The sequence below is a fragment of the Neofelis nebulosa genome, chromosome 4, assembly GCF_028018385.1.
Source record: "Neofelis nebulosa isolate mNeoNeb1 chromosome 4, mNeoNeb1.pri, whole genome shotgun sequence".
Classification (NCBI taxonomy): domain Eukaryota; kingdom Metazoa; phylum Chordata; class Mammalia; order Carnivora; family Felidae; genus Neofelis; species Neofelis nebulosa.
The window spans coordinates 81425399-81446450 of NC_080785.1; the positions used below are offsets into that span (position 1 = coordinate 81425399).

The 21052-nt window shown below is 35.0% G+C and overlaps 1 protein-coding gene across 4 annotated transcripts in view; it reads left to right on the plus strand.

Moving 5' to 3' along the window:
- Positions 1-21052, plus strand: part of SEMA3A (semaphorin 3A) — a 467035-nt gene that overhangs the window by 281677 nt on the left and 164306 nt on the right. Inside the window, exon 1 of one of the 4 annotated variants that reach the window (XM_058725249.1) lies at positions 16213-16297. The exons of the other annotated variants lie outside the window; for them this stretch is intronic. The gene's annotated coding sequence lies outside the window, so the exon portion shown is untranslated. Of the gene's footprint in view, positions 1-16212; positions 16298-21052 lie in introns of those variants that run through there. 4 annotated transcript variants of the gene reach the window in all.

Consider the following 21052-nt stretch of genomic DNA (forward strand, 5'->3'; position numbering starts at 1 on the left):
TAATATGGCTGGTTGAGGCTGAAATAATGCAAAACCTCTGTGTTCCACAGGATTTACTCTCTAAACCATAAATCCCTTCCTAACATCCAAATACTACCCCAGCATCAGTGGCAAATTGGTCCTGGTTCATATAAAGGTTTCTAAGTTCTGGCAAACTTTTTGACAAATGAATGAAATCAGAGACTAGAGCCGATTGTCACATTCTATTGCAGATGCTTTATTGGAGGCATTACTTCTCAGCATAAATGAAATGGGCAGTCTTTATGAAATGTTAAGAGGCTCATCAATCTTTCAAGAAGAAAGAGAAAAACTGTGTTTAGATAATGTGGCTGCTCTAGTTTTACAGTAAGTGATGAGTTATTCTGTTCAGGGATAAGAACAATTTGGCAACTATGGACATCACAGGTTATATTTTAGTTTTTAATTCAGCTCATTCACTTAAAACATGTTTTGAGAAGTACCCAGATGAACAATTGGAATACTCAATTATAAACAGTAAAGCACTTGCCTTGGTAGTCACAAACTGTGCATTATCTCGTATTTCTAGACCCTAGGATTTGAATTACGGTTTATATTTCTGCTTGTGAACTTTAGATTCATATATTTCTTTGCAGGCCAGGACTCTCCCATTGGATCTACCAATTTCAATTCATATGTAACTTGAATTCATGTCAGCCTGAGTTCATCAGCTTCTCCTCTCAGACTTCTTCTCTTGACCTCTACCATTCAGTGTATGGTACCATCATCTATGCAGCTTAGTAGAGAACTTGTCCATTCTCGGTTTCTCCCTTGTATTAAAGGTATTTGATCCCATCTTCCTGGCAAATAAATAGCATTTTTATAAGTGTTTTTAAAAATAATTCAGATGGGGGGTGCCTGGGTGACTCAGTCGGTTAAGCGTCCGACTTCAGCTCAGGTCACGATCTCGCGGTCTGTGAGTTCGAGCCCCGCGTCGGGCTCTGGGCTGATGGCTCAGAGCCTGGAGCCTGCTTCGGATTCTGTGTGTGTCTCTCTCTCTCTCTGCCCCTCCCTCATTCATGCTCTGTCTCTCTCTGTCTCAAAAAATAAATAAATGTTTAAAAAAATTAAAAAAAAATAATTCAGATGGTTCAATGGAAGGCTCTTATTTTTTTGTAGTTAGCATTGATACCTTAAAAGATTATATGACAAAAATAGTCCAAATGCATGAAACAGAGCAAAACTCAGGATGTGAATTATAACTAAGATATTAAATAATAACTATACTTCAAAGAATAATTGTCACCATATTTTGTCTCTGAACTATAGACATAAGTAAAGTGCTGGGAAAAACAAGGCTTATTCTTTCCTTTGTGATAGGGATCAGAATTCAGAATTTAGTCATTAAATTAATATTTTCCTCAAAGCCTTCTAGGTACACACATCAGAAACGTGTATCTCAGGTTAAGAGACATACTGTTACAGGTAAATAAACTTATGTTTCTTTCTATAATTTAGATACTTTCCAAAACACAAATAAAATGATAGGTTGAATCCAAGGTCAGGAAATTACCACCTGTGGGCTAAATCCAGCCAGCTGCTGGTTTCTGTGTATCTTGTAAGGTAGGAAGAGTTTTGTATATTTAAATGGTTGGAAGCAAAGTCAAAACAAGATTATATTTGTAATGTGAAAATTATATAAAGTTCAAAGTTCAATTCCATAAATCAAGTTTGGAGTTTTTATCGATGAAAAATTGGTGGAAACATGTTGTTCTCTCTTGTTCCAGAAGTACCTACACAGCATCCTCAGTGTTGCTTCTTGGTCTGCAATGCCAAAGATATTTGCTGTACGACCCTGTCTAAGCTATTTATTTTTGCCTCGTAGAGGTCCAAAGTCAATTTGATCCCAATAACTGACGGTATGGAAATGTACAAAATTAATATGTTGGTTGGTTAACTCATAAAATACAGACACATTTTGATGCAAAAGTTAATTTTTTTAATGTTTATTTATTTTTGAGACACACACACACACACACACACACACACACAGAGCGTGAGCAGGGGAGGGGCCGAGAGAGAGAGAGAGGGAGACACAGAGCAGTGGAGGGGTTGAGAGAGAGGGAGAATTTGAAGCAGGCTCCAAGCTGTGAGCTATCAATCAGCACAGAGCCTGACACTCAAACCCACGAACTGTGAGATCACGAACTGAGCCAAAGTCCAACACTTAACCAACCCACCCAGGTGCCCCTGATACAAAACTTAAAAAGAGTGTATTTGAGATTTGAAATTTAAAAGCATAGCAAAATCTTGCTTTTGATCCTCGAGCTTCCTTCCTCTATGACTGAACTTATAAGGTAACAGCTGCTCTTTGTCTCTGTTTGAAGCACCCTGATACGGCTTACATTGTTATTCTCATGGGATAGCAAATGCAAAAAACTCAAGATGATTATGTTCCCATATAAGCAGAATATAATATAATGTTTAGTAAAAAAATCTTTAAAAATATTTAGCATTAATATAATTTTGTCCTCTCTTAATAGGATATTTTTTTGTATCAAAATAGTTCATTTAAACTATAAGAATTCTGTCTTCATCATTAATAGTTTTACTTATTTTTGTTCCATTTTATTTTTTACAAATCTTACATGTAACTACTATTTTGCTGGTCAAGATGTTACTTATCGAGACATACATTATAAAAGAATAAAAGGCAGTTGAAAGAAATGCCGGTATCAACATGAAATTAATTTGCCGTATTATGGTAGATTGATAGATCTCTGTTAATCTTTTGAGAAGAATGAAGTTTTCTAGTCATTTCTGTCTCTTTGAATGTAGAACACTCTCCTCTTTGTCAGGGCAAAAGTGTTAATTTATATATTTACATTCAGCTTATATATATATATATATAAGCTTAAAGTAAGAGCTTAAAGCTTAAAGCTTCAAGGTAGTATAAAACCCTCAGGTCTGAACACTCACATTGTCAAGGAGTAAGTGCCAATCTCTTTCTAGTCTCCAACCCTAACAAGAAATACAGTTTATGTTTCACTAAACCAACAGCAAAAAACAACCTTTCCCTTTTATGCAATGTCTTATGTTAATACTGGATGGTCACAATGTGAAACTGAACTCTCTGCTCATTTTTGTTGAAAAATTTGTGTTGTTTCAGAATAAGTGGTATGCGTTGATTTTGTACCCTAATTGAAATAAATATTCAGGAGATTGGAGCACCATTCTTTATAATTCAGTGTGATAGTGTATTCCATCACCCGACAGCTCAATTTCTTTCTCCTACCATCTGTTCTTACTTTCTTTCCTCTCTGCCAAAAATCGATAGAACTCAATGAGCAAAATTGAGCTGTTCTGTAAACCAACCATATTGGGATTACTTTGTTCACAATACATTGACCTAGTTCTTACACTGGTCCAGTTTAATTAGGTAAGCCCTCTGTTGATAAAAATGCATTTACTAAACTGTAAACATTAAATGAGTGTTATAAAAGCAGCCAAAATGTTATTGTTTCAACAGTCAAGATTTTAAGATGGCAACACTTGGCAAACATTAAGCCACACACTGTCTGTTTTCAGCTTGGAAATCTCTTTATGTATCAAGAGCTTTTCATGAGAATCAATTGTACACATCCAAGGAGATTCAATAATTAAATTTTTAAATGCAAGGAAGTCTGAAAATATTATCAGAGATTTTACATATATGTATGTTCTAAAGACAAGTCTATCACAATATTCACAAAATCTTAGAATAATTTTCAGTTGCTCTGTTCCACTTGAAAACTCCGTATAAAGTTTTTTGCACACATATCAAATGTATCTCATATGACTGTCACAAGTATAAACACAGCAAATGGCAAAAAAAAAAGTGTAATGGCGTTTTCTTATAATCCAAAAGTGTCACAGCATTTGCTATTGTGCAGCCTTATTAGCATAAAAATCCCCACTGCAAAACCCTGTAACTTCCATTTAAAAATTCACCGCAGTGTTAGGCACCTTAAGAAATAATAGCAGTTGCACTTTAATTTTGTGTACTTCCTACGTTACAGAATGTCACTTTCATTTTTTAAAATGAAATGTTTGGCTTTTATAATTGGGGGGATGGGCAAAATGTAAAGCAACGCATATAAAACCTGCTTTATCATCACAAGGGAGTGAGTCATCGTAACTTAGAGTACCAAGACGTGTTCGCCTTCCATAACTTATGTCAGGGCTACGCTAACAAAGCTGTTTGCACCTGATGTCTCATTCATCTTTGCAACTTGAAGACTGAAATTGCAATGTGCTTGCTGACACTTATATTTGTCATTTTCTTTCTTTTCATTTTTTTCTTTTTAAAACAGTTGTTTACTTTTCTGGCTGGAACTCTCATTAAGAGAAGGCATTTCATTTTTAAATAAAAATAGCCTGAAAGATGAACACCTTTAGGTCTTAATATCTGTTAACTATGAAGCTCTTTAATAAGACAAGTGATATCTTCTCTACTAAAAAGCTTTGAAGATTCATACAAAGGAATTGTTACCAGTTGTGGTCAGTTTTAACAAATAGCATCCTATTTTTAAAATTGATTTCATCTTTATTACATGCATTAATAACAACATTACACTCTGTGATCACATTATTTTATATTCTACCCAAGAAAATGTCATTTTTTCTGTGACTGATTAATTATAGGCTGTTCATTGTGACCTAACAGTAAAAAGGTAGAATTTTGTTTTTTAGAGCAAAGAAGAAAATTCTGAAAAAAGTGTCTTTTTGTTTATGAATTTTAGTTCTAATATCTAAAGAATAAAATTATAATAATTTCTATTTAAAGAAAACAATAAACTCATTAAAATTAATTTTAAAATCCTTCACTACCACTTACATTTTATTCAGTAAGCAAGGTTTATAATAAAGAGCATTTATATAGATACATAAATATAATGATTATCTCTAAAGCCCAAACTTAAAAATGCTTTTCATGTTTATTTGTTTTGGAGAGATAGAGAACAAGTGGGAGAGGGGCCGAGAGAGGGAGAGAGAGGGAATCCTAAACAAGTCCCACACTGTCCGTGCGGAGTCCAATGCAGGTCTCAAACCCACGAACCATGAGATCATGACCTGAGCCGAAATCAAGAGTTGGATGCATGGAGCCACCCAGGTGCCCCTATGATGCCCAAATTTTAAAATGATCAACCAGTGCTATTACATGTCCAGTAGGCCAACTCACTAATTTTATTCATTATAAAATTGAGGCCCTAGATAATTCATTGTTTTTATTCTTGAGGATTTGTGGCAGAGATAGGGCCCAGGGCTTGCATCCACATAAAGTTGTTTGAATATTTTACAATGCTCCATCGTTTTTACAGATAAAGTAAGTGATGAAGAAACTTAATGCCCCTATTTTCTTCTCTATACTGAGAAGTGTTTTTTATATATCAGGAATGTTCCTTACAATTTATAATAGACATTATTTTTATCATAATACTTAATGAATTGGGGGACAATGTAGAGTTCTCAACACTGAGTATATATTAAAATCACCTGGTGAGATTGAGAAAAAAATAAAATAGTGACACCTGTTTTCTACTCAGGATTAATTATATTAGCATCAACTCTTTTTAAAGCTTGTCAGGTTTGAGATCACTGTTCAGGTAGTACATAGTTCGATACAAGCTTGAACCCTCAGGAAAATAAAGCTATATATTATAACCAAATAGAAAATAAGTTTAAATCATTATCTGATAAAGTTAGATAATGAAGTAATCGTGAAAATGTATATTAAAAGATTAACTCAAATGGCAGAAAGACTCATATGTGTTGTGAACTTGTAGGTATTATGTTAGTATCCCAGTCGGCTCCACCAAATTATGAAATAAGATTCTATTTTATTAACCATCTAACTTGTACATGAAATGGTATAAATTGACATCATTTCCATAATGAGATAGCCATCATTCATTTTCTTCCAGGTTTAGAAAAATGTGATGCTCTTCTTTGAGGCATACATTTATTTCTTCTGCCAGATACATTTGTAGAAAGTTTCTTCCTTTTAATCCTTGGTGTATTTGTAATATTGTCATTGTCTTTATTAATGAAAGCAGCTGACACCACAAAAGCTTTGCTGTTTTAAGCGTTAGAAATCAAAGCAATAGAACATAGATATCTGTGCCAGTATGGGGGCTGCAAACGGAACAAGTGAGTTTGTAAATACACCATGCACTAAATTAGTCAAAAGCGAGGGATATGCACATTAATTTAGTTTGAATTTTTGTAAGAGTCATTTGAATGTAAGGAAAAACAATCCAGGAGACACATTATTTTGACTTACTACTTCTTTGTTTATCTTTCCTTTTCTTTTTCAGAAGCAATGTTTTCTAATTAAACATCAGCCTGGAACATAGAATTCCAGAATTTTTTTTGAGCTTACATAGAATTATCCTTGACTTTAAACCATGTTGCCTTTTTTTCTATTAGGTAGTATTTCACTTACTGAATGAGATATGGCTGTATCATCTATGGGTATTAAGACAGTAAATATGGTCAAACAAAAACAGCTGGACCCTGTCACCTATTTTTTTCTAATAATTTATAGCAATCATTTGTTGATTTAGCTTGCAGCCCACTTTTCTATTTCATTTTCTGCTTCAAAATTACAATCATTATTGAAATGCTTTTCAAAAGGAAGCCATTTCAACAAATAGTCTCAGTATTGATAGTTCTATTTTGTTTGTTTCTTGCATGTGCATTTAGAAATGGGTATTATAGTAACTTTTCTTTTAATCTCTTGGAGTGAGGTGAAGCTTGAACTAGGAAATGAAGACACTGGGAATTCTCAAACCTTCTGCATCTAAATGATGTAGAAAAATTTGTGCCAGAAGATTATCATTTCTCCCTGTCTTATTCTATTAACACCGCCTTCAAATTGTATGTATTCTACTCTCCACCTCATAGTTTCTGCCTTTTCATGACTTTTATTGTCTTGGGTTCTTCTTACAACCTTCCCTCTGTGTCTGGTTGCTTGCCATATTCAATTCTCCATGTCTCTGGAGTTAAAAATCCCTGTGAGAGTAAATTTAATCTTTTCAGTTAGGATTCAATAACGAAATATTTCTACTGGAAAGAGTTATTATGCCAGACCATGTCAGAGACATACAGAGCGTAGACTTTGGCTCAGGCAGACATCTCTCATCCATTAAATTGTGGTTGCATGATATAAAGCATGGAAGCAAACTACTGTCTTTTATTCAGAGGGATGCCATGGATGTGGTGCACACTCAGAGTTTTGATGGCTTCAATCCATATTCAGCTGCCACCTGGAGACCCTGGCCACATGGCCCATAGGTATCTTGAGGACCATATACGTCCTTGTTGGGGCAAAATCCTGAAGAGGTTTCCTCCCCTTCTATTTTTTTCCCCCACTCAGTAATTTCCCTTCATCTTCCTACCACATCTTAGAAGATGTCTTACATTTGTAAATCTGCCTGTCTTTGATTATCCCATCATTCTGCTCTGCCAGTCACAGCCACAATCCAGAAAATCTAAATTACTTTGGCAGTATTTGTTTATTCGGCAAATAGTTATTGAGTATGCACTATGTGATAAGCATTGTTCTCTGCATTGGGGAAGCGGGAATAAACAAAATAGAGAGGAAAAAGATCACACAATACATTGTCCATGATTAACTCAACTTTGCTGTTACTTATGTATCTTGTCTTACCCCTTTTTACTTTCCATATTTTATACAATCCAGTATCACATATGCTCATGTTTACTATATAGTCTTAAATAAATAAATAAAGTCTAAATCGGAGACTTGATACAATTATGTGTTGAACATATATTAAAATGAAGATTCTGTGTCACCTGGGCCTAATATCATGGGCATAAGAAATGTTTTAAATATTAAGAGCTGTTTACTGGATTTATTGTTTCAAAGCATGAAGGGAAGTGCTGCATAATAACCATGAGCAAAGATTGTTAAGCCAAGCTGCCCATATTATGTTCTTGAGCTATTTACCATGTATAGGTTTCTTAATAAATTTTCTCACCATAAATTAGGAATAGTAATAATAGAATATACCTCTTAGGGTTATTACTAGGACCAGCTGTGCTGATATAAAAGTGTTTGGTCTAAGATAAAAATGGCATAGGTTGAAGCAGTCATAGTTATCAGGCATTCTCTATTTCATTAGTGATAAAGTAACTTTTCAAAGACCACACAAGTTGTTAGAGCTGCATTTTAACCCTAAACTGTTGATTCCAAAATCCAAGCTTTTTTCCAGGATTCGTATGCATTCTCCCCAATGCAGAGAACAATGCTTGTCATATAGTGCACAGTCAATAACCATTTTCTGAATAAACAAATACCGCAAAAGTAATTTAGATTTGTTACCAGCAAATCGACAAGAGTATCCTTTCTTAGGTATAGGTAGAAGCCCAAACACAAAAGAGAAATGTTTATTCAGCCATAAGAGTGTTATCTAAATACAGTCTTAATTTTCATAATTGTATAAGAAGTTCTGGAGGTAAAATTATCAGATTTATTCCAGGAATTTTGTCACAAAAAATCTTTCTATTTTACTAATAATTCGGAATAAATCATGGCAATGAATTTATCAGTGAGTTAGGGCATAAACAGAATTACAAGAAATCGTTCCTAAACTTCATTCAATACGTTAATTGAGGGATTATGCTGTTTTCCCATTGTACTTTATGAAGATATTTTGTTCAAAGTATTTCTATGCATCTCTGATACTCGAATGTTCAACATTATTAAACTGAAGTTGGTGTCACCACTGTTTATCATTTTAACTTTGCCATTTCTGAAAAAATTTCCCAAAATACTCACTTATATAGAATAAGGACAGTTAGATTTTGGGGGCTTTGTTATGTATTTCCTCTCACCATCTACTCCCTGTATTGGTTCTTTAACCGAGCCTTACAAAAAAGGTATACATATATAACAAATATAAGTAACATATATATAACATAAATAAATACATATATATAACATGTATATATTACATATATATAACATATAGAACACACACACATACATATAAAACTTGAAACTTTAAGTTTATTCCTATAAGTAAGTATAATTTATAGGATGAAGATAATTATGTACAAAGCATATGAATCCTGGAAAAAAGCTTGGATTTTGGAATCAACAATTTAGGATTAAAATACAGCTCCAATAACTTGTGTGGTCTTTGACGAGTTACTTTGTCACTAATATTCCTTCTTTGCTTACCTAGAAAATAAATTTTAATGGTCCTTGCAGAGTACTTGGGACTTGAGTTCCTAAAGGAATTACCAGCAATTACATGAATGAATCACTTGTATTTTTCTTGGTATACTTGTATTTTCTTTGGTATACAGGTCCTAATGCAAGGTCTCAGACTCCGTGTAGCAGCTCTCTTCCTAAGTATTTATGGGAGTTCCCAGAGGCTGTCTCATTGCGTTTTCAATAGCAAATCTAATTCAGCTAGCATGAGCTATCAACCAAATGATGCTATTACTTAGCTCTACACCTCCATTCTCCTTGGGCCTTAGAGAACTAGGTAACACAGCCACAGCTTTGCTAAGCCACCAAGTAGTGAGACCTTTTCTGGAAGTCTTCAGCAGGGCATTACCTCTAAGATCTTGAGGTGTACCAAGCTCTTTGGTTGTTTGTCGGTGAATTGGAAGTAATGGTTCCCTCCCAGTCTAACAGTCTGCTATGGAAGGAGTAAAGCTTCTACCTGTAATTTTGGCCAAAAGACAAAGTGAATGACAACTTGCTCTCCCCCAATTTTTATCCCTGAATTTGTTAAGAAATTTCTTTCTTGTCCCCCTCTTCCCAGTTCCTAAAACAAATGAGAAGTCCCCAGTTCCTGAAATTGAGCCAAGTCTGGATCTCCTATTTGGCTCCAGCTGGGTACTCAGCTTTATTTTCCTCCCCACATCTACATTTGGAGAACTGTACTAATGTGTACATATGAAATTAACTCTACTGGTCACTCATGTAGGGTAAGCATGTAATTGTTTCTATGTTGACTCTTTTTACTAGAAAAAAATGGACTTAATAAATGACATTTTAGAGCAAACTTTGTATACACAGGAGCTTCTGCACCATAACATACACAAAAGTCACTAAAATATTATGTGTATAGTATTTAGTAGGAATTACATGAAGCTGAATATTCTTGCTCTTTCAGTAACCTGAAACTCAAAATATAAATATTTTATTCCGAGTAAATCCAATAAGACCCTATGTTAAATACTGTATACTTAAGCAGGCTACACTCTCCAGATGGAATTGGGGTCGGGATTAAAATTACTACGGAGCCAAGCAGTTTTTGAATATATTGTTGCTATTTTTAATGATAAGCTTCTATCAATGTGCTCGAAAATGAAGTATCAACAGCATCAAGTAAATTTAAATATTAATTCTTCCCAGATATTTAAGAAACAGAATACATTCATATCCTCTCCCTGACAATTGGTTTGTCGGAATTTTAAATATCTATTTGCTTTTGATCTGAAGTCAATATGCAAAAGTATTTTACATATGAATGAGCACACTTGTCCTCCAATTTTTCTGTACTAGTTCCAAAGTCAAAGCATAGAGATCTAGCCATTCTTCCCATAAATCAAGGTATTTCTACACCCTCCAAAGCAGAAAAAAAATACACAGTATACAATGAAATCATTTCATACATCGCTTCAAACCACCTATTTCCTGCACTTGCCAGCTACTTTCATAGTTTAACAAAGTAAAAACCTTCTAACATTGGTTTTCCTAACGTAGAGGAGCCAGAACTCCTGGTGTCCCATGAGTGTGCTTGGGGTGATTTGTGCTATAGGCAGTGTTTGTAGTGTAAAGGTTGTGTGTTCACATGTTAATCTCTGAATTGATTTTGAAAGTACATCTATAAAAAGCATTCTCTTCTACTCATGCCAAAGGACAACCCTTTGTCTCAATTCTGGTGAATAGTTCTGTTGGAGCAAGCAGAATGGGGCCTGTGCTGACTTTAAACTCAGATAGCTTTGACACTTGCTAGCTCTGAGGTCCTACTCATGTTTCTTTACCTCTTTGACTGCTGTTCCTCCGATCTGTAAATTGGAATAACTCTACCTACCTCATAAAGTCCTTGTAAGGATAACATATATAAAAGGTGTGAGGGCACCTGGTGTAAGGTAGAACTAAATAAATACTCATTTTTCTTTTACTCCACAAAATGGTCTACAGTAAAAATATTTCAATACCAATATTTGGTGCAGTTTTGTTAGTGGGAATAAATGTGGCATCACTATAATCCTTAAGAATATACTTTTACTGTAAGGTTACAGTACCTCAGATTTTATTAAGATCTCGCAGCTATCTTTTGTGGTTTCAAAAGCCATAAATTATTTCAGAAATAAATATAGGTCAAGAATCAGTCATATCTTGAGGATCAATTTAGGATCTTTATGCCTCTTTTTATTCCTTCTAGTGTGAAAATTGATGCTTTCTACTGTGGGACTTTTGTTCCCTACGTTTCAGTGTTTCTTTTCTGGCTTTCTAACAGCAAAATGTCCAAAATATGAAACTCAAAATACTGAGCCCATTGGAACACAGTTGTCCACACCCAGCTTGTATATAAGTAATTACCTGAAGCTAGTGGTTAAACCTGGGTATTTTCAGTCCTCACGTTACTAGAACCATTAATGCTTAGAATGCATCAAGAGCTAAAAAAGCCTAACTGTATTTTTTGACAGTTTATTCTGTCATTGAATTATAGTATCACTAAGTAACACACTTCTCCAACTGCAAATTGCCTTAATGTTGAATGCTTTTCTCTAACTGGTGTGAGGAGGTGGTGTTCTAATTTTATTTCCCCCACAATTACTATGTCAGCTCTCTTGGAAATACAGCAAGGAGAGACTGATAGAGCTTTATGTAGGAGTTGTGCATCCAAAATGTTTCACTATTTAATAGGATTTATGTGTAATATTTCTTAGGGAAAAATACATTTGTAAAGATGAGTGCTTCCCCCCTCAAAAAAAAAACCCACCCTATTTCTTTTAAATTACCATAAAATGAAAAAAGTAGTCTGAAAGAGGTGAGTTCTTTTTTATTTGTTACTTATTATTATTATCATCTGTTGTTGTTGTTGTCCTTGTAAGGTTTAGCAATTTTGAAAGGACTGGGTACTTCCATGGGTGTAGAAACAATTCTTTAACATCACCACAACTGTATCAAGCACTAAAAGATCAGTTAGAATTCTCTGACTCTTGGACCTTTAAAACCTCGGTAAACAATTTCAAGTGGCTATTCACTATGCCCAGTGGCAGATTGTTTCAGTGAGTTTTTGTAAAAAGGGGAAATTGGGCAAAACTTCCTGTCCTTTGGGGAAAAAATTAAAAAAGCAAAATATTTTGAGTTAATAATAATGCAAAAAATCATTGCTTACCAGATCCAGCAAGTCAAATGAGGCTTGCTTATGAAATTACAAACTCTTACAGAGGCCAGCTTTAAGAATTAGACCATAAAATTTTTGAGTGACCTTAGACATAACAGAACTATAGATCTAAGTAGGCTGAAGATGATGAGAATTAATAAGATACTGGCCCTATCATCTGGACTCAAGAAGAGGAGTTCCATCATATGGTAGTATTTTAAGAAGATCCCCCTGATTATTCTGTGTCCAGGGCACTGAATGGTGTAGTTGAATTTATTTAGTTATGTTGCATGAGTCCAAGTAAGAGGATAGTGTCTTGAACTGGATTGTTAGTGGTAGCAATTGAAAGGTATCTGTGAGTTTGAGATGAACTTTAAGGGTAGCATTGACTGTGACTTACTAAATTTGGGTAATTGCAACAACTGTGCACTTTTCTCTCAATTTTCCTATAGTGAAAGTCTCAAAGATTCCCTCAGGCAGAATATTAAAGTTGCTTGAACTACCTATGTGCTCTGGTTCTTCAGAAAAGATGGCTAGTGCTACTTTTACACACACACACACACACACACACACACACGCACAAACTCCATTAAAGTAAGTCAGCATGCAAAATGTACCTTTTGACTTTTTGCTAGCAGATCCACTCTACAGAGTCCCCTTAACCTTGCTGGGTATTAGTCAGTGTGTAGTCATCAGCAAACTGTACACAAAGTCTCAAATTAGCATTCAACAGGTTCTGAACTCAAGACCTTTTGAGATCCCTACAGATGTTATTCATCTTTCAATGATAAAGTATGATATTTCATGGGATGTAGACATTTTCCAGTATGGAAAAAAGTTAATAGCTATTGGTTTAACCTTCATTTTTGAAAGTAAACGTACAAATTGTAAAATTTCATTATAAGGATTTTGGAGAAGTAGCAATACCAGTGTGAAGGAAAAATAGATTTTCATACTCAAAGGAATTTTGATTAGCAGCCCTTCTCATGCCATTCAAAAGAGTACATTTTTGCCTATGCAAATATTCCAGATAATGTTAAAATTGCATAGAACATTCACTCACTTACTCAGTATATACCAAGCTTGAAAATTACAATGCTGATTGCTAATTTGGGGAGAATTTAAACAAAGGATTCTATACGTGTGCTGTAAGTCAGTGCTGGCATACAGATTGAACATTTCAAGTCTGGTTATCCACCTTTAGGTGAAAAGGTTAGCTCCAAGTAAGGATTTGGTCTTGATATTGTTATACAGAGTCCTTTAACAAAAGAAATTGAGACGTTCTTGAAAGGATTAACATTTTATGGGTCAGGATGGAGGACTATGACTTTCATTCAAATAAATATATAAGGAAGAAATCCTATGGCTGTAACACACAGCTGGTGAAAAACATAATATTCCCACATACATTTCATGTCTTTTTGACATGTGTATCTTCACTGTATACAGACTTATATGCACACAAACTTTCCCACAGAAACATGCCACATACGTAGGATTGGAATGTGTATTTTACAAATAATCCCTTCACAGACAATTCAGGCAATAAATACTAAGCGAAGTAATAAAACTATCCTTTCCTGTGGCTCGCTCAGTTATGCAACATTGATCTAAATAGTGTTTTTTTAAGAAGTTATTTTGTAAATACTTTTAAGGCATAGAGTGACCCAGGGATGCTATCATAGCTCTAACAATAGCATTTCTTGTATTTTTATTATTTTCTTAACAATAGCATTTAAAGGTCACATTTACGGGGTTTGTGATTACCTGTAGGAGGGAAAGTTTGGAAAGAGCACTTTTCTGCTATAAGGCTTACAGATGGAGACTTTAAAATTAAATTGAATCCAAATAATTCAGGAGTCATGATACTTTGGTCACGTAAAGATGTATAAACCCCATTATTTCTTTTTTTCCCCCCTGATGTATCCTATAAATACTGGTAACCATTGATTCTAGAGGATGATATGAAAAAAGTGAACAAAAACCCACAATAAAAGGTCTTGTTGTAATTTATAAAATTCCAGTTGGAAAGAAATTGTCTAGAAGCCTTAAAAAGTTGGAATCATTATAACATCTTCAGGAAGAAAAGACGTTAAAGATATTTAGACATTACATCATTCTTTTTCTTTTTAAGTTAGCCTAAGAAATATTTAGGAGCAGGTATTTTACATGTAGAGTTACAGAGGCAAAAAAAAGTCATAGACTCTTGCCAGTAGCTCCATCATAAATCAGATGTAGATTTAATATGATATGCAGAACAAAAACTGAGCTTTCAGAATCTTCCTTAACCCTACAGTTAAACTGGATATATTTGAAAGTAATTATATTTTTCTGTTTAAATGTAAGGCAAATGTTAACAATATAACTTTAAATCTCAGATCTCATCATCAAATAGAATGCACACTTTTAAAACTTTTCTTGGGTATTTTAGAGTAGAAATATATTTAAAACATTTTGACTTCAATCATTTTCATTCTCCCTGCATAATTAAAATAAGCTAATGAGCATACAGAAGAAGGAAGTGTTAAAGCTGAGAACTGCATTTGGTAACTTCTTAAGGGCATATTTGATACAAGTTGACACAATTTCTCATCTACCCAAGAGAAATTCCCCAACTGCAAAAGATGGCCTATTTGAGGTCAAGTGTTTTTGTCAAGTTATTTGGAAAGAAGGAGGCACACCTGCCCAAAGCACATCAACTTCTTAAAATATAGAAGCTATAGACTAGGAAGGTATAGAGTTGATGAAAGCTAAAATACATTCAAATTCTCCCAGAAACTTTGGAGTAACTTAAAAAAAATCTATGAAAACCTAATGGGACTTGAGCACATTTGAGTCTAATTAAAAGAGACACTATTTTATGTAGTCCTGGATATGCTGATCCAACCATAGGAGGAATCCTGCATAATGAAAATCTTGCATGGGAAAGAGTGTTGATAGATAGGTCTTGAGTTGGAAGTATGAGGTCACTAGTTTATATCCTGAGGAGAAACCTGGACATAGTCCATGAAAAACAGCTGCTTTAGTAAAATGTAATGTCTTGCACACAAATGGAATTAAACTAGCTACTGTCATTTTTAAGGATTCCACAAGTCTCAAAGAGAGGTGGACATTTGGACTCAAGCATTTCAGACATGCTATTTCAGCATGAAAATATAATTTTCCTTGACATAAATCAATAACGGGAAAAAAATACATTGCAGTCAGAGTACATACTTTATGACTTGAATTATTTACATTTATTGAGACTTACTTTATGGCCTAGAATATGAGCTATCTGGGTTTCATGTTTACTTGAAATGGCTGTATATTGTATTCTTGTTTATTGCAGGTATTTTACAAATGTCAACGAAGTCAAGAAGGTTGATAATCTGTATCCTTTCTGTACCTTTACTATATACATATATACTTGGAAGGGTGGTCGGCCAATTATTTGAAGACGATTGTTGAGATCTCTGAATATAACGGTAGATTTGCCTCTCTGTGTAGTTCCATCGATTTTTACTTATGTACTTTGAGGCCTTTTCCTTAGGCGACTAAACATTTCCGACCGTTATGTTCACTTAAAAAAAAGTAAACATTCAGGGTTTTTTTTGCCCCTGTCAGCCCGCGTAGAACTGCAGAGATCTCGCGAGATCTGGCTTTCTCTGGGCAGAATGTTCCGGCTCCTTGGCGGAGTTGGGCTCCGGTCCTCTGTTCCCGGAGACTTTTCTGAGTCCGCTTACGTCTCGCCTGGCTCACCCTGCACTTCCGTTAAATGCTGGTCTGCCTTATTATTTTAATATGTTTACAAGGGTATATTATTTATCATTTTAAAAAGGGATACTTTTTAAAACCCAAAACACCGCCCATCCCCCAGTATTAGCTCCGTAATGGATGTTTCCTACAGCGCCAGTCAGAGAGAGCCAGGCTGTACGCGGGTAGGTAATTCACGCTCCCCGCCCCGGGGCCCGTGGGGGGAGGGGTGTGGGTGCTCGTGCCCGGTTTCCCTGCACCCTCAGTTCTGGGAGCTGGCCTGGTGGACTCAGGAGTCACAGGAACAATAAAGCCACTGCACAGCAGAGGGAATCAGGTTGCCCGTAGGCCCAGCTGTAGATAAACCAGCTTGGGACATACAGCAGGTGCTCAAAAAGCCACTTGGGATTTAGAAGCTGCTCCCTGAGCAGGCTTTGCTGGAGGTTTTTCTACACCAACTCCTTCCCGTGCCAGGGACAACGCTGTGTTTAAGGAGTATTTCAAGGTAGCCAGCCAGCACTCCCAGATGCATGATTAGGGAGTAGAGGAGTTCCAGAATTTGGTGCAGGTGTAAAAGGGGCGGTACCAAGAGCGGGGCAGTGAATTGCGCCCCAGATGTGAGTTCTAGGCCTCACTGGGCCACTGCTTGACTTTGAGACCTGGGTGTTCTCTTAGTATTGGGGTCTGCCTTTCTGATCATTGTTCACAAGGCTTACTTTCCCCAGTAGGCTGGCAGCAAGGCTCCTCATCCTTGAGAAGGGCCTGCCAGCTTGGCTGGCGGGAGCATTCTGAATGCAGTGATTAATTAGCCATGTCAGCCAAGGGTGCAGGAGGGAGGAATGGCCGCAAGTGTGCTAAGAAGTTGTCCTCTCCCATCTGAATGCTTAGTCAAGACTGGTTCTGCTTGCTTAGCAAAACATCGTGTGACAGGGGCACAAGCTGATGGCCAGCACACAGGACTGTGCTACAGTCTTGTCAACTGCCATAAAGCCCCAGCCAGGCTCAACACACAGGACCGGGTGCCCTCCTTCGCTGGGCCAGCTCTGGGAAGGCCCCCCTATTCTCACCAGGACAGACGGACACCTGTCAGTCCTAAGTCCTGTATATATATCAGGGTAATGATATAGCTATGTGCATATATCTGATATATGTTACAATATATACAATAGTTAAACTATATGCCATTTTACAAGAAAGTCTTGGTCAAAACTGTACAGATACAGATACATTTTAAAACCAAAAAGAGAAAAAAACAAAAACCAAGCACTCTTTTGAAACTCATACAAAACATAAAGTGACTTTTGTTTTACTTTTCATTTCTAGACATATGATTGCAATTCTAGGAAACTGTCCTATTTTTTTTTCAGACAATGCCTAATAATCATTAGCTGAATTAGATATTAAATATTTGTTACACCAATTTCCTAATCTTTTTTGGTTTCTGTTTACCTTATATTAAAAATAAGTTAAAATCAGATGAAGGAATCTACCAAAAACATGGGATGTCATTATTACAATACTGTTACCCTCCAAAAATATACAGGAATTGAAGGCAAGATGACAGCACAAAGAAAGGAATTGGTCTGCATTCACTTTTCAGAACAATTAGCCTGGAAAATGTCTATCATTTAAAAATTATTCCAACCAAACTATTTTCTCCGTTTAATATCCTAGTATTTATCAATAAGTAGCATTTTTAGTAATCAGTCTTCTATTAATATGGTAGTATCTCCCTGACTATTTCTTGAAAGTAGGAGTGCTTTTACATTAAAAAAAAATATATCATACAAGGTTGGGAAACATCAGGTTTAGTAGTTTCCTTATGTAAATGTACCCACAGCTAGACCTCCAAAAGTCTTTTAAGGTCTTAATTTGAAGTATAATATATGCAGTATTCTCCCACATTCCAGCTTCTCATGGAATACTTTATTCCATGGAGCATCAGAGGAAATTAGTATTTTATGGAACACACCAGTATAGGATCCTTCATTCATTAATATGTATGTTTGCTTTCATTGGGCAAAGAGATAACTTCAGTAGTTCTTGATGTATAACTAATGACATGTAAATGTCACAGAAAATATGTTCTAACTTTTGTTTGGAATATTCAAGATTGTGTATGCTTTTCCAGTTTAGCAACTGTAGAAGGTAGGGAGGAAATAAAATTCTCTATAATTAAAATTAAATTTCACTAAGGTAGTATTTTGAACCCCAAATAGTATATGTGCATTAAAGGGAAAGCTCATTGTGGAATTGCTTACTTAACAAAACAGAAATATATTTAGTAAAAGATTGGCCACAAAAATAGTGTAAGACCAAGTATAAGCATCCATTTAAGCATAGAAATTAAAAAGTGCGTATTTTTATCTTTTATGCATTTATCCTTCGGTAAGAAAATATGCATTTGTATCCCTATTTTGTTGCCCTCACATGATTATAAGGTAAGAGTTCCAAGGTCAGTGATAACTCTGCTGCAGTGTATATTAAATCAATGTGTGTATTTTTTCTGAATGTTACAAATCAACTACTGATAGTTCAAAAGCTCTCCTTTTCTTTGATGTCTACAAAGATGATAACCAACTGTATGTATGTGGATGATGTGTCTTTCCTGATAGACCGTCTTTTGATTTCGCTTCTGTTGATAATTGGTACTTTTGCAATAAGAGCATTCTCAACTACCTGAATCAAGACTTTCATAGCAATATCACTTACTGGTTCTTGACAGCTAATGAAGTGGCAAAGCAGGGCTGATAAACTCCAGAGCCTATCAAGAGAGTTGAGTGTAACATTTTTTAGATTCTGATTTCCTAAATGAGGTGGAAGTCATTAAGTTCATCAAACAAACTCAGCTATGAACTTTTAAACTACTTTCTTGAGTTTTTAAAGTAGAATTTCTTCCCTTTGAGTACTTAGAAATGATAAAACAACAGTTATAATTGAGAAAACTAGAAAGTTTTTCCTTGATTTTGTAATTCTGGTTTTTACCACTTTTTGAGTCTTACCAGGAGTGGCATTTAGCCTAACAAGAAACAAATGCCTGTTTTAGATAATTGCCTTACAAGGAAATAAAAAATTAAAAGAAATATTTAAAATCTTGGAAATGTTATGAAAAATGTTTTGCCACTTTGGAACACAGCAAAATATAAGACCTTCTAAAGCAAGTTTTCTGAGGTGGGAGTACATAGGTTCCTATTTTTCTAACAATTTATTGATTTGAAGAGAAATTAAAAAAAAAATACCTGTATTTGAAGAAATATTCTAATTTTAAAGATAGAAAATAATTGTCAATTATTTAATCCAAAACTTAGTAGTAACAGTAATATTATAAAGAAATGATTGGCAGAGATAATCTTTTAACTATTTACATGCAAAAGAAACAAGTAACAGGAAAAGGTAAGAATTCAGAAATTGGGGACCTTAGATAATGTCCTATGACTCTTTCATGCTCACATAGAACTGCTGTGAGGGTTTCATTAGAACTTAATAGCACTAATAACACTTTCTCTCCCTGTGTCTTGAGGCAAATTTTCCCATTCTCTGTATTCAAACTAATGGAGAAGTCTCATTTTGAATGTGTGTTAAGGCAGGGATTAAAAGGAGATCATATGTCACTTTAAACAACGTTTATTATTTATCATTTATTTTAAAATTTTTATTAGTGTTTTGGTTTGGTTTTTGTTGTTTTATGAAAGGGAAATGGTAATGTTTTTGATGAAGTGTAGAAGCAAGTTTAATAAGAAATTGACTGATGCTGTTTTTTTTGCCCATTCTAAAAGAGATAAATCGGGTTCTGAGTTAGACTTTTGTTCTAGGGGGGATAAATGTCTGTGTGCCCTGCATTGGTCCAGAGAATGTTGAATGTTGAATGTTGAATGTCTGTTGTCTGTTGTCCTCCTGTTCAGCCCAGAGATGCAGCTTGATTTTAATGAGCCCTGGGAAAGCAAGGATTTTCAATAAACATGCTGGATTCTTAGTTTCATTCTAGGGAATCACTGAATTGTCCTCAGGGCTCTTAAATCAATCCTGGCTCACATTATCTTTAATTTTAATCTCCAAATATTCCAAAACATGACGCAGTCTTAGAATACACTTATAGCAGAATGTGTTTAGAAAATAAAATTGAACAATTTTAACTTGTCTCATTTTCTATATAAGATAAATTTTTTTAAATTATTTCTTTCTGTACAAAGTAAATTTTAGAACTAATACCGTGAGATAATTTTTGTAAAAAAAAAGAAAATATTTGGGCAGTGTAGAATACAGGAAAACTTAATTTGCCCAAATTATCTATGTAATAGTCAATCCCCCCTTTTATTTGTGTATATGGAAAAATTATAGAATGTCAGTGAAATCTTATAAACCTACTTCATTAAAGCATCTGACTTCTTTTGATTAATAATTTCTGAAATGTGCCCACTCCAAAATTGAACACATTATTAGGGGAAACATAATGTGTCATCATTAATAGGATTATTATTGTCACTAAGATCAGAATAGACTCAGAACATATTGTATGGTTTCATCTAGAGATCTTTTGAGTTCATTGGTTTTCAACAAACACCCTCCTCTTCCATCTCTCTTCCACCCCTCTGCAGGAAATATGATTCAAACAGAATCCTTTTATGGGCAAGCCAGAAGCCTTCATAATCAAAATGTATCTATTCTGGTTAAAGCAGTGGGACATGCCTAGGTATGCCATATGAATGCTCTCCCTATTCCCTATATCCCCCTCAAAAGACAATAAAATAAGCTCTCAGGTGAACCAACTTCTACTTTAACTGACAAACTCAAATTGCGTTTGTTTGTGACACCCAGACACCATGCAATTTGGAGAATGAAAAGACTAGAGGAATAAGGGGAGCAGGATAAGATATGGGTAATCTAACCCACATACCCTGTTGTACACTCATAAACACGTTCATTTTATCCACCTAATCAGA